Here is a 14,697-nt window from a genome sequence, read left to right on the forward strand (position 1 = left end):
TGTACATAAATTCTTTTGCTGCCAGGAAATGACATTATAAGGTTTCTTGATGAGCATGTAATTAGAGGAAAGGTGTTTGTTATGCTTAAGACACTTCATTGGGTTTAATATAGCTACCTCTTATCCCCTAGAGGAATAAACTTTGTGTTTGCAACTCTTGGGCAAGACTCTCATCCTTTTAACAGTTTAGGATTCACATTGGCTGTATTTTCCTTGCTGAACCAAGTACATAGATTATGAAATTCATAACTTAAACCTTTCTGTGAACATGAAAATAATTTTATATATATGGTCATTTTCATTCTGATTGTCTGAAAAATTCCAACATTGATGTGAAATGTAGTTTTCTGTTTAAAGAAGAATGTATTCTATATTTCTAATATACCTGGGGCCAACTGGAATTTAACTCTCGCTGGGCATTAGTGAGCTGGAGGTAGAGAGATTCAAGCTAATCACCATTTTCCTGCACTGAAATGCAATGCTCCATAAGTTACCATCATTAGGAGAAGCATGGCTCATAATCAGATTTTCTTTCTGCTTTACCACCTGTATACCTGTAATTTAAATATTATCTGTATTAAAAGAAATATTTAATTGTTTTAGGCTTCATGTCCATATTTTTGGCTTATTTTTAATGCTCATTTTTCAGTAAAAGTAAAAAATGACTTTTAAGATTAGGGTATGGAATGCAATTTATGTTTTTATTGTATCTATGTTGAAAGGCTGACCAAAAAATGTCTATTAGAAAGATTTTAGCAAGTTCTAGAGTGCAGTTTACTCAAATGTTCAATACAGCTCATGCATGCTTTTTATCTGTGGAATAAAAGTTGTCTTTACCTCTGCTACAAGTATGTACTTTCAAAACCTTTTGCAGCTTGGTATAGTGGAAACTTAAGGTTAACTAATGGCATAAGGGATGCAATAGTGTCTGACTTTCCACATAACATGTAATTCTGATGAGCTCAGAAAGTGGTAAAGGAAAAAGAACCACAATTAGTACCAAATACAGTAATTTTTCTACTTATAACCAGCTCTTAATATATTCATTTTAAATGGCTACTCTGATTTATTGGTAATCTCTAGTGTATATGAGTCATCATTTATAAACCCTGTGTTTTGCAAAATTGCATATTTACCACATAACACGAGTCTCTGAAAGACATTGATGTTTAGCAATTTCCTTAGTTTTGGAATTGTACTGTCTGGCACCAGATATGATAGGAATTAGCTAGTTTATTTGATGGTAGGTTATGTTGGTAAAAGCCAGATTTACATTATAACTGCATAGAAATAAATGAATAAGAGAGCATGAATTTGGTAATGGTTACAGCATGGTGTAATAATTAAAAGCAATGAGATAGAAACAAAGTTTTGCTGAACATTAATTTAGTTATAAATATCTTCCTTTACTGATATACTCAAGTTGAGGCAAACCAGCAAAAATTAGTGATCTCATCACATTTTAAAGAAAAAAGTTTTAAACTATTTCAATGTTTACAGAGTTTTCTATTTTAAAATCTTTTGTTTCATTATATTTTCATGAAATGTCACCTTCTTTGGGTAGTGTGCACCTTCTTTATGAGACAAAGTGAAAATGTTTACAAATTTGTTTTGTTACTGCTTTTAACTGAAGGGAATTTCTCACTTTTTAAAAAGAAAGCTCTTAATCCTAAGATTTAAAATTAGATTTTCTTTTTTAAAAAAAATGTTTTCTATGTACCTACTTTGTTCCCCCTGGTAATACACATGTCCTGAAATAAAAGCAGTCTGCTGGGACCTGATATTATTTTCTACTGACCATGAACTTTTAACTGCCAAACTTGTCATGAATATACCCCAGAAGTGAAAGATAAAAGTTGACGAATAGCATGAATTATTTCAAATTGTTATGGCTCACAAGAGCAAAGTTTTTCTTCCTTTTTCCCCTACTATGTGTGAATTGCCATTCCTAGTATGTCATTGTAACCAGGACTACCATGTATAGTTGTGTAGTTTGTTCACTGCAAAAGCTCAGTCTGGCCATCTGACTCTATTCTACCTAAACCAAGTTTGCAAGGCTTCATCTCCAAGATGGACCTGTTTTCTAGTTTACAGTGCTAAACATATAATGCTGGTATAAGTTAGCCAAAATCTTGAACCCTTTTATAAAGTTCTTTGTAAAATTACTACATCTTGCTTTGTCACGATGCTAGATTTATTCATTCATACTCTTTAAAAATTTTGTATTGAAATATATTTGACATATTGCATTATATTGTTATGTTAGTTTCAGGTGTACTACAAAATGATTTGACATTTGCATGCATTATGAAATGATCACCATAAGTCTAAAAACCATCTGTCCTCATACAAAGTTATTACAGTATTATTGACCATATTCCCTATGTTGTGTATTGCGTCCTTGTGACTTATTACATAATTGGAGGTTTGTACCTCTTAATCCCCTTCATTTAATTTGCCCACTTGCCACCCCTCTTCCTTCTGGTAACCACTCGTTTGTAATTTGTATCTGTGAGTCTGTTTTCATTTTATTTTGTTTGTTTGTTTTGTTTTGTTTTGTTTTAGATTCTACATATAAGTGAGATCATATGGTGTTTGTCTTTCTCTGTCTGACTTATTTCACTTAGCATTATACTCTCTAGATCCAGCCATTTTGTTGCATATGGCAATATTTCATTTCTTAATGGCTAATAGTCCATTGTGTGTAAATGTATATATATATATATATATATGTATATATATATATATATATATATATATATATACACACACACGCACCATCTTCTCTATTTACCTATCCATGGACACTTAGGTTGCTTCCACTTCTTGGCTACTCTGAATAATGCTGCATTGAACATTATAGTGCATATATAGTTTGGAATTAGTGGGGTTTTCAGATCAATGCTGAGAACTGAAATTGCTGGATAATAGCTAGTTCAATTTTTAAGTTTTTCAGAAACCTCCATGCTGTTTTCCATAGTGGTTGCACCAGTTTGCATCCCCACCAACAGTGCAAGAGGGCATTCATATTCTTTTCAGAGTTTTTTATGTTGGAGTGATTCTCAAAGTGTAGTCCAGAGACCCTTTCAGGGACTCCACCAGGTCAAATCATGTACGGCTAAAAGATCCATTCAAAGTTCAAGATAAAACAATGGATTTTTAAGGTAACAGATTACAAAAAGTTCATTGAAGTGGTTTCAGATTCCCCACTGCCACTAACTTTTAAAGAACTACCACGTGTTGAGTGTTGTATAATAGTATGAAAGAAGAATATTCACAATTATCTGAGAAGGCTATTAAAATACTCCCCTTCTCAACTACATGTCTTTGTAAAGCTGGGTTTTCTTCATATATTTCAACAAAATATATTGCAATAGACTAAAGGCAGAAGTAGACAGAAGGATACAGCTGTCTACCCATTAAACCAGACATTTAATAAAAACCTGCAAAAATGTCAAGCAGGGTCCTTCTTTTCACTGAATTTATTTGTCTGGGAATATATATTTTTTTCATGAAATTGTTTTTTATACTGACACATAATAGGGTTATTTTTTAATTTTTTCATTAATTTATTAATTAATTTATTTTTGGCTGTGTTGGGTCTTCATTTTTCTGTGCGAGGGCTTTCTCTAGTTGCGGCGAGCAGGGGCCACTCTTCATCGCGGTGCGGGGGGCCTCTCACTGTCGTGGCCTCTCTTGTTCTGGAGCACAGGCTCCAGACGCGCAGGCTCAGTTGTTGAGGCTCACGGGGCCCAGTTGCTCCGTGGCATATGGGATCCTCCCAGACCAGGGCTCGAACCCGTGTCCCCTGCATTGGCAGGCAGATTCTCAACCACTGCGCCACCAGGGAAGCCCAATAGGGTTATTTTTAATTCAAAGTAAATTAATAAATATTTTAAATGTTTCTCCATTTTAATTTCTAACATAATTGTGTCAGTGGATAAAATTCCCATAAATGAAAGCGTTTTGGAGTCGTCAATAGTATTTAAGAGTACAAAAGGCTTCTGACACCAAATCATTTGAGAACAGCTGCTTTAACGTTTCTTTGTTAGCAATAATAGTGATGTTCTAAGTATTGGACTGGATGTACACATATACATTTGGTCCAGGAGAATTGCTTATCTAAGAAAAAGGAATCCAACTCTCCTATTTTTTAAGGATCCCTTCAGTTTTCACATTTGATTCATCATGAGCCAGCCTACAGGTGCAGATATGTTGACTCAACTTGGCAAACACAGAGAGAAGCTGCATCATAAAGGCCAAGTCAGTGGCTGTCAGGATGGTTTTAATTAACAGGAAGGCACTATTGGTCCCATTTTGTGTGCACTTCAAAATGTTAGTATTCCATTGAGATGGCTCACAGATGAGGCACTACTCCAGCCTCGTTGAAATGCAGCTGTGACATGCTTTTATAAAGAAGACAGGAGAGAGGAGTTTGGGGCAAATGATTCCATGTGAATTAGGAACTATTTTATGAGAGATGTTGGACAGCTGTTCACAGTGATTGTCAGAGAAAACCTAATATGGCAGGGAGGACCTCAGGATTCAGGAATAAGAAGGTTCTTGTTAGTGATACCTAAATAACTATTTAAAAGACAAAACAGAGAAACAAGCAAAAAACAAAAGAAGCAAAACAATCCTTCCCCCACCACATTTATAAAAACCTTGTAGTTTGATTAAAATTACATTCACCTATTAGGTGGAACAGTTCTACCATCATACCTGTTCTTGACAATCATGGCCTTAGCTGCAGAAGGCCATCTACCATAGTGGTTAAGCACTGGCTTTTCAGTCAGTCAGACATACTCAGACCCACATCCTGCCCCCAATGCTTTCTGATTGTGTGAACGTGGGCAAGTTACTTTCTTCACCAAGGCAACTCAGGTATGAAATATCTACACAGAGACAGACAGACAGACACACACACACAAAAGCACATACATCCATACACACACACAAATAATAATTTTAGTCATCTAAAAATATACTCACACTAACTAACATTTATTTAGTACTCTGTGTTAGGCCCTGTTATAAATGCTTCATATGGAATCACTGTTACTTCTTACTATAATCCTCTGAGGTAAATAAAACCATTGCTCCCATTTATAGGTGAGGAAAATACTCTCAGGATGATGAGTAAATTTACAAATCACGCTTCATCAGTACTTGGCAGAGCCTGGATATGAACCAAGACAGTGTTGCCTGTTCTACTCAATTCTTTGTCTCTCTAGTGTAATCAATCATTGAAAAGTCTCCTTGCAAGACATACTTCTAAACTTTTTTTTTTAAATAATTGCCTCAGTGATCTTATAAGAAGTAAATCTAAATTTGCTTATTACATACTTTTTTTTAAAATAATGAAGACTAAAACAAGTGTGGTGTCAGATTTGTTTCCACCTTTCGGATGCTTTTATTATATATGACATATTCCTTTGAAGTTAAGCTGGAAGGCAGGTGTTGTGGGACAAAGCATCCAAAAGTAAAATAGACTAAATATGGAGAAAGCATTGAATTGTTTAGTAGCTAAGACTTTCTGTTGGCCAAATTTATCGTATATGATGTGTGTGGCATTAGAAGTTATAAAAGAGGATTCAAAAGAATATTCCTCACTGAGGATTATGTTACTAAAAAGTGGCAAACTTTAATTATATTTATGACTTTAACTTATTTGTTTGTATTATTTGAAGAGAGTTACGTTTCTGTTTGCCCCATTTAAACTGCGGCTACCTCTTCCTTATGAGAGTAGTTCTGGAATCCTGTCTATATAAATAAACAGTTTTTCAAAATCTTTTTCTGCTTTATTTACCATAATGACATCTTCCTGTGACTTAGGAGTAAAAGAAAATTAACTATAGAAAAAATAAGACTCTATAGCTTGGACTTTTAGGACAATACTAGAAATTATCTCTGTACCAATAAATATATTTTAAATATTTTACCATTCTACAGAAATTTTGTATTATTTGCCTTCTTAAGAAAACACAAAATGAAAATTTAGTTATATAAAAAGTTATTCATTGTGTACTGAAGCTAGCAGAAGATAAGGCAAGAAAAATCAGTTTAGATTTTGGAAATCTCTGTCACTTAATCTTTGCAAACCAGAAAGGGATTTATTCTCTACGGAGAATAAATAGTCTGTATAAGAGAATTCTTTAATCTAAAATAGAGCATAAAATTATTCTTTCATTTCAAACATGATTTGCATGTTTAAATATACCTCTACATATTAAAATGTTATCATACATTTTATTTCACTTAATTATTTAAGGCTTTTTGTAAAACTCTAAATATTTATTTCATAGAGCACAGAAAATATTTTACCCTTATAATAGCTTTGAAAATCGTCAAAGATGCCAAGTATCAAGTGGTCATGGATTAGTGGCACTGAGTGATAGCCTGAGTTCCATTGCTTTCTAGGCTGTTGTTTATCAGGGATTCTAGAATGTGCAATGGACCTGAGTCCAGTATAAGAAACAAAAACTGTAATTTTCTGGAGAGAATTATAAAGGGCACTCATATTTCATCAAACTGATCTTTCCCTCCCCCCCACCCCCACAATAAATGACAGAAAGAAAACAATGGGAAAAGTGGCCACCGTCACAGAAAGATGGGCAATAACAAAAGTTATTAGTGTAGACATTTGATGGGGTCTAATCTACCTATGGAGTACTGTATTCTGTCAAGAAAAGAGAGCTAATGCATCTTCTAAATATCAAAAGACAGGAGACAATTTATGCCTGTCAGGCCTCACTTTTCACAGATTTAAATCATTCCTGTTACAGAGAGATACATTACTCCCATTGTAGTTAAATTTCCCCCTTGATTTTAGTCAAAAATAATTTTAAAAGCTTTCTGACAATTTAAAAGGGCATTTTAAAGTAAGTGGCATTATTTTAAAAATCCCTACTGGATACCATAATTATCTATAATTAGCAGCAAGTTTTAATGTTTTACATTGCTTCTCTTTTATATTTACCATATTTTAAAGTAAAATTTCTTCAAGGCATACTCCTATCAATTATTAGACCTTTTTGCCTTGTAAATGTTGAAGAGTTGTATAAAACTTTTGCTATCCCTAATCTGAGTGAACTTTACATTATTATTTTTGTTGGCTGAACGAAAATCCCTGATGATATTTCATTGGTTAATTAACTTCCTAATATTTGCAGGTGTGGCATCTGCTGTATTCTTGATTGTCATGGCATAATGAAATTGTGGGCTGGAAGACATGAACGTGGAAATTTCCCCTACCCATTATATTTCTTATGCAAGCAATATATCCTAGTTACTTTAGGTCAGCATGACATTGTGTGCAAAATTGCATACTGCATTGGGCCAGATGAGACATTGCCATACATTGCTCATGAGGATGCAAATTGCCACTTATCTGAAAAAGATTCTCACAATAAATGAACAAGCAGTTTCTCTCTGTATAGTGAGGCTGTTAATGTCTCCACGGATGGATAATGAGAAAGAGACAGATGAGAGGAATAAAGGTGTTACATTTCATTTTCTGTTTTATCTTTTTCTTTCTTGTAGCTTCTGTCAAATTAATACTATAAAAGTATTTGTTTCCAACTTCTGTTGTTTCCATTCTAGAACATGACATTTATTTTGGAGAAAGAGATAATATCTCACTTTATTTTGGAAATTGGTTAACATACTCTGTCACCCAAATAGTGTTTTTTGTTTTTAAAGATAATATAAGAAATCAATTTAGAAACGTTTCATTTTCTACACTCAAAAATCATAGGTGAAAATCGGCGTGTTTAAGCATTCTTCTATATGTGTAGGCAAAGATAAAAGTAATAGAAACTCTCATTCCTGAAACTATTCTTTTTATGTAGCTAAATCCAGGACCAATTTAAAAATGTGTCACAAGGTTTCATTTTAAAACAGCAGTGCATCTATTAATATAAATATTTTAGTTATTTCGGCAGCCAACATTTTCATCAAGAACAACGTGCAATTCTTCTATCTGATCTACAGATTAAGAATTTTAAGGTTTATATTCTTAGGCCTATACCAAAACACTCTGAATGTTCGATACAATAATTTAAGACCCATAAATCTATACATATATTTTTTTGAGAATTAAATATTTAGCAATGATTTTTTAGTTTATATTTTATGTTTATATCGACATTGAAGAATAATAGAAATTGTCAAATAATCTTAAATTTATTAAGAATTTTGGTTGGTTGAACCAAATTAAATATTAATTTAACAACTACTTGTTAATATGTCGGTATTGATTGTATCTTAGAGAAGTGCAATTATATGTAACTGAACTTTCTGTTTTCTTGTGGTTAGGCTTTAAATTACCATGTCTTCTGGTTTCAGTGTTTTTCCTGGGGCACAGATCATATTTCTTACTGCTAAAGCCCAGAAATAATAGCATCACACATCCAGAGTCCCAAAGGCTTTCCGCCTGGTACCCAGAGAGCAACTGCAGCGCTCCAGACTGTGTTGTAGACATGAAATCCTAAAGCAACAGGGGTACTGTTGAAAGCAATTTCATTTCATAATACAATTCATAATTATCTGCATTTATCTCATTGTCTAAATTCCAACTGGTAACCTATCATACTGACGAATTCTTAGAGGATGCCTTTGTTCTATAGGATGTGTGCTTTTCTAGATGATATTATTTTTAAGGAAACAATCACTGTTTGTAACAAGTAGGCAAAAAAAGTAGAGAAATGGTAACGAAAAATCTGTAGATATAGGTTATCATTTATATATTTTTTACCATCTAAATGAAAGTGTGTTTAATACCAGTTTTTGAATATGAGATCTTTGTTTATTTTGAAGGCATGTCTTCTTTTGTTGTTGTTGCTTTATAGCCATGCCATATTTCTGGGTATTTAAAAATTTATGTTCAGAGAGTAAACATCCCCAGTTTTCCCAGTTCTTAGATATTGTCTAATGCAAAAACAGAAGTATATAAACTAGAATTAAAGTCAGCTACCTGTAGTGGGGCATAACCATGCATCCTTCTATTGAGTATTAAATTTCAGAGAAGTATCTATTTCCATGATTTTAAAACTTTATCATTGAATAACAATCACTTCTATAAGTTAATTAATAAGATAATTATAGTTTGCAATGAACAGTACCCACAATTTTAATGGCTGCCAGGTATATGAAATCACAAAGCATGGCATTTTTATAGGTGTTGGGATTTCCATCTTCAGAAAACGTACTCATCTCTTTAAGTTGTCCCACAGCCTCTAATTGCTTTATCTTTTAAGAAAAGGAAAAAGAGCAGTATGTTTATTCTATGATCAGTAGAGACCAAAATTGAGCCAGTTAATGACTCCAGAATTTGGTGAACACTGGGTACTGGTATTGGCACAGAGCATTGGGAATAAATCAAATGTAAGTGAGTAAAGAGCAAATGTCCTGGCTCATGCATGATGCCTGAATGTTTTGGGCATGTTACACTGTCGGTGCCTCTGGGCTTCTTCCTGTTCTCTCTTTCTCTGCCAATTATCTAGACTGTGCCCACTTCAGCCTTTGCTTTTATTCCCTCTGTTTACAAAGTAAGTGAAAAGAGACATGACATTAAAAAAATAGAAAAATTACTTTGGGGATGGAGATGGGATATGTATATATATCCCCTTTATATACCCTTTATTGGTCATATCATGTGCAAGTATTTTTTCCCATTCAGTAGGTTGTCTTTTTGTTTTGTCAATGGCTTCCTGTGCTCTGCAAAGATTTTAAGTTTAATTAGGTCTAATTTGTTTATTTTTGCTATATATGTACACATATATATATATTGTATATATAGCAAATATTGATATATATAGCAAGTATATAACAAATGTAGCAAATATACATATATTTGGAAATGATATAAGCACTATCTGTATTTTGTATTTTTGTTTACTATATATAATATATCACATATGAGTTCCACCATTCACTCTGTAAGTTATACCATTCACAAGCATTTGGTAAATCCAGGTCAAACTTCTGGACAAGACCTCCTTGTTATACCATCTTTTTGTTCCCACTCAAGAATGAGGATCTATCAGTGATATACTACTTTTTATTTCGTTTTTTGTTTTCTCTTTTTTTGTATCTACATGAGGTGATGGATGCTAAATAAACTTATTTTGGTAATCATTTCACAATATATATAGGTCAGACCATTCTGCTATACACTGTAAACTTGATATATGTCAATTATATCTCAGTAAAATTGGGAGGGGAAAATTTTTTTTATTGATGTATTGTTGAGTTACAATATTATATGAGTTTCAGGTATACAGCATAGTGATTCAGTATTTTTACAAATTACACTCCTTTAAATGTTATTACAAACTAATGGCTATAATTCCTTGTGCTGTACAATATATTCATGTTGTTTATCTATTTTATACATAGTAGTTTGTACTTCTTAACCCCATACTCCTATCCCTCCCCCCTTCCCTCTCCCCACTGGTAACCACTAGTTCGTTCTCTATATCTGTGAGTCTGTTTCTGTTTTGCTATGTATATATCCATTTGTTTTATTTTTTAGATTCTACATATAAGTAATATCATTCAGTATTTGTCTTTTTCTGTCTGACTTATTTCACTAAGTATAATATTCTCTAGGTCCATCCACATTGCTACAAATGGCAGAATTTCATTCTTTTTTATGGCTTAGTAATATTCCTCTGTGTGTGTGTGTGTGTGTGTGTGTGTGTGTGTGTGTGTGTGTGTATTGCATCTTCTCTATCCATTTATCTGTTGATGGACACTTGGGTTGCTTCCATAGCTTGGCTATTATTATAAATAGTGGTGCTGTGAACATTGAAGTGCATGTATCTTTTCGAATTATGTTTCTGCTTTTTCCAAATGCATACCCAGGAGTGGAATTGCTGGATTCATATAATAGTTCTATTTTTAGTCTTTAGAGACACTTCCATATTGTTTTCCATAGTGTCTGCACCAATTTACATTACCACCAACAGTGTCTGAGGGTTCTTTTTTCTCTGCATCCTTACCAACAATAACAAAATTTGTTCTCTCTTTGATGATAGCCATTCTGACAGGTATGAGATGATAATCTCATTATGGTTTTAATTTGCATATATCTGATAATTAACACTTTTGCACATCTTTTCATGAGCCTGTTGGCCATCTGTATATCTTCTTTGGAAAAATGTCTATTCAGGTCTTCTGCCCATTTTTTGATTAGGTTGTTTTTTTGATGCTGAATTGTATGAGCTATTTATATACTTTGGATATTATCCTCTTCATGGTCATATTATTGCAAGTATTTTCTCCCATTCAGTACGTTGTCTTTTTGTTTTGTCAGTAGTTTCCTTTGCTATGAAAAGCTTTTAAGTTCAATTAGGTCCGGTTTGTTTATTTTTGCTTTTATTTATTTTACCTTATTTATTTCCTCTGATTTTATTTTTACTTTCCTTCTTCTAACTTTGTTCTTTTTATAATTCCTTTAGGTGGCAGGTTAGGTTGTTCATTTGAGATTTTTTCTTGCTTCTTGAGGAAGGCCTCCTCTATTGCTATAAACTTTCCTCTTAGAACTGCCTTTGCTGCATCCCATAGATTTTTGAAAGTTGTGTTTCTATTTTCATTTGTCTTGGGATATTTTCTCATTTCCTCTTTGATTTCTTCATTGACTCATTTTTTTAAAATAGCATGTTTAGTCTCCACATGTTTTTTCTTTTCCCATTTTTCTTTCTGTAATTGATTTCTAGTTTGTTACCATTGTGGTTGGAAAAATAGTATAACTTCTATCTTCTTAAATTTGTTGAGACTTGTTTTGTAGCCTACCATGTGATCTATTCTGGGGAAGGTTCTGTGTGCACTTGAAAAGAATGTGTATTCTGCTGTTTTGGGATGTAATGTCCTGTAGATATCTATTAAATCTAATTGGCCTATTGGGTCATTTAATACCACTGTTACTTTATTGATTTTCTGTCTGGATGATCTATCCATTGATTTAAGTGGGGTGTTAAAGTCCCCTACTATTGTTGCATTATTGTCAATTTCTCTATTTTATGTCTGTAGGTTTTTGCTTTATATATATAGGTGCTCCTGTATTGGGTGCATATATGTTAACGAGTATAATATTCTCTTCCTGTATTGATCCCTTTATCATTATATAATCTCCTTCTTTGTTTTTTTTATAGCTTTTGTTTTAAAGTCTATTTTATCTCATGTGAGTATTGCTACCCCCATTTTCTTTTCATTTTTTTTTGCATGAAATATCTTTTTTCTATCCTCTCACTTTCAGTCTGTGTGTGTCTTTAGCTCTGAAGTGAATTTCTTGTAGGCAGCATATAGATGGATCTTGGCTTTTCTCCAATCAGCCACCCTATGTCTTTTGATTGGAGCATTTAATCCATTGATATTTAAAGTAATTTTTTTTTTTTTTTTGGCAGTACGTGAGCCTCTCACTGTTGTGGCCTCTCCTGTTGTGGAGCACAGGCTCCAGACGTGCAGGCTCAGTGGCCATGGCTTACGGGCCCAGCCGCTCTGCGGCATGTGGGATCTTCCCAGACCCCCTGCAATGGCAGGTGGACTCCCAACCACTGCGCCACCAGGGAAGCCCCTAAAGTAATTATTGATATGTATGTACTTATTGCCATTTTATGACTTGCTTTCTGGTTGCATTGTAGTTCTTCTCTGTTTATCAATTCTTCTCTTTGCTTCTACCCTTGTGGTTTGATGATTTTCTTTACTAGAATGCATGTGTTCCTTTCTTTTTAGTTTTCATGTATCTATTATAAGTTTTTGGTTGTGGCTACCCTGGGGTTCATATATGTTGACCTATAGCTATATCTTCTTGTTTTAAATTAGAAGTCATTTAGGTTCAAACACATTCTAAAAGATCTACATTTTTTACCCCCCTCCCACACATTTTGTGTTTTTGATATGATACTTTACATCTTCATGTTTATCCCTTAACTGTTTGTTATAGTAACAGTTGTTTTTACAATTTATTGTGTCGTTTAATCTTTATATTGGTATTTACCTTTCCTAGTGGGATTTTCCCTTTCCTATAGATTCTTTTTTTTTCACCATGCCACGTGGCTTGTGGGAACTTAGTTCCTCGGCCAGGGATTGAACCCAGGCTCCTGGCAGTGAAAGCGCCAAGTCCTAACCACTGGACCGCCAGGGAGTTCTCTCCTATAGATTCTTGCTTCTTTTGCTACTTAGAAGAACGTTTAACATTTCTTTTATGGTAGGTTTAGTATTGATGAACCCTTTTAGTTTTTGCTTCTCCGAAATGTTCTTTATCTCTCCTTTGATAATAAGTGATAATTTTGCTGAGTAGAATATACCAGATTGCAGGTATTCTCTTTCAGCACTTTATATATATCATGCTACTCCCTTCTGTCCTGCAAAGTTCCTGCAGAAAAATCAGCTGATAGCCATTTGAGGATTCCCTCATGTACAACTCTGTTTTTCTCTTGCTGCTTTTAGAATTCTCTCTTTATCTTTAACTTTTGCTGTTTTCATTATGATATATCTTGGTGTGAGTCTGTTTGGTTGTGACCTTCTGTGTACTGTGGTCGAGTTTTCTCCCTGATCGTGGCAGCCCTAGATCCAGTGCAGCCCTGTGACATGGAGTAAGTTTGTTCTGCTTTGGCTGGGGTGCATGCTGAGGTGGTCACAGGAAACCTGTCTCCACCTTATCTTGGGGACAAGCCAGCACATGTGTGTTCCTCACAAGCAGAGTCCAGGCTTCCCACTGCCGTGTTAGTCCCAACAGTCCCCCAAGCAGCCAAGAGAACTTGTCCCTCCTGTGTAGGACCCTAGGACTGGAGCACCCAGTCTTTGGCTCTCACCACTCACTTCTCAGGGTGGGTCTCTGCCTATGTATTCTCTCTTTTCCTTTGAGTCTCCTTCCAGAGCCACAGGTCCTGACCTGATAGCTTTTCTCTCCTTCCTACCCAATTACATGTGAATCTTTCTTAAAGCCTTGATTGTTCAGGAGTCTTTCTGCCAGTTTCCAGTTAGTTATCACTGAGAATTGTTTCAAATGTAGATGTATTTTTGATGTGTTCATGGGGGGAGATGAGTTCCATGTCCTCCTACTTCGGTATCTTTCTTGTTTCTTATGTGGAATTATGAGTCAGCAATTTTGTAAAAAAGATATAGATATTGATTCATGTTACAAGTTTATTTTTTAAATATTGGCTTTAAATAAATATTATATAATGCAGTATAATAAATATAAAATAGCCCTTCAAAAATATGTTCTTGGCAATCCAGGCTTCTTTCAAAATAACTCAAGTGTACCACACAAGTTCTCACTCAAAAGTATCTCATTAGGGCTTCCCTGGTGGCGCAGTGGTTGAGAGTTCGCCTGCCGATTCAGGGGACACGGGTTCGTGCCCCGGTCCAGGAGGGTCCCACATGCCGTGGGGCGGCTGGGCCCGTGAGCCATGGCCGCTGAGCCTGCGCGTCCGGAGCCTGTGCTCTGCAGCGCGAGAGGCCACCGCAGTGGGAGGCCCACATACCGCAAAAAAAAAAAAAAAAAAAATCTCATTAATTTAATATTTTAATGACATGTTTTTAATTTCCATGAAGTGAACTGATGAACAAAATTAACTAAAGGACACGTATGCTAACTACTTGGAATATACAAAGATACATAAGAGCTATTCCCAGTCCTGATTTCTAAACATGCTACCTGCCTGGAAATTGATTTTGGAACATTTATGG

At 34.6% G+C, this 14,697-nt stretch overlaps 1 protein-coding gene across 15 annotated transcripts in view; it reads left to right on the plus strand.

The window, feature by feature from the left end:
- ROBO1 (roundabout guidance receptor 1) overlaps window positions 1-14,697 on the plus strand; it is a 1,123,100-nt gene that overhangs the window by 818,257 nt on the left and 290,146 nt on the right. The window lies entirely within an intron of this gene.

Source organism: Kogia breviceps, chromosome 5 (assembly GCF_026419965.1).
Source record: "Kogia breviceps isolate mKogBre1 chromosome 5, mKogBre1 haplotype 1, whole genome shotgun sequence".
Taxonomy (NCBI): Eukaryota; Metazoa; Chordata; class Mammalia; order Artiodactyla; family Physeteridae; genus Kogia; species Kogia breviceps.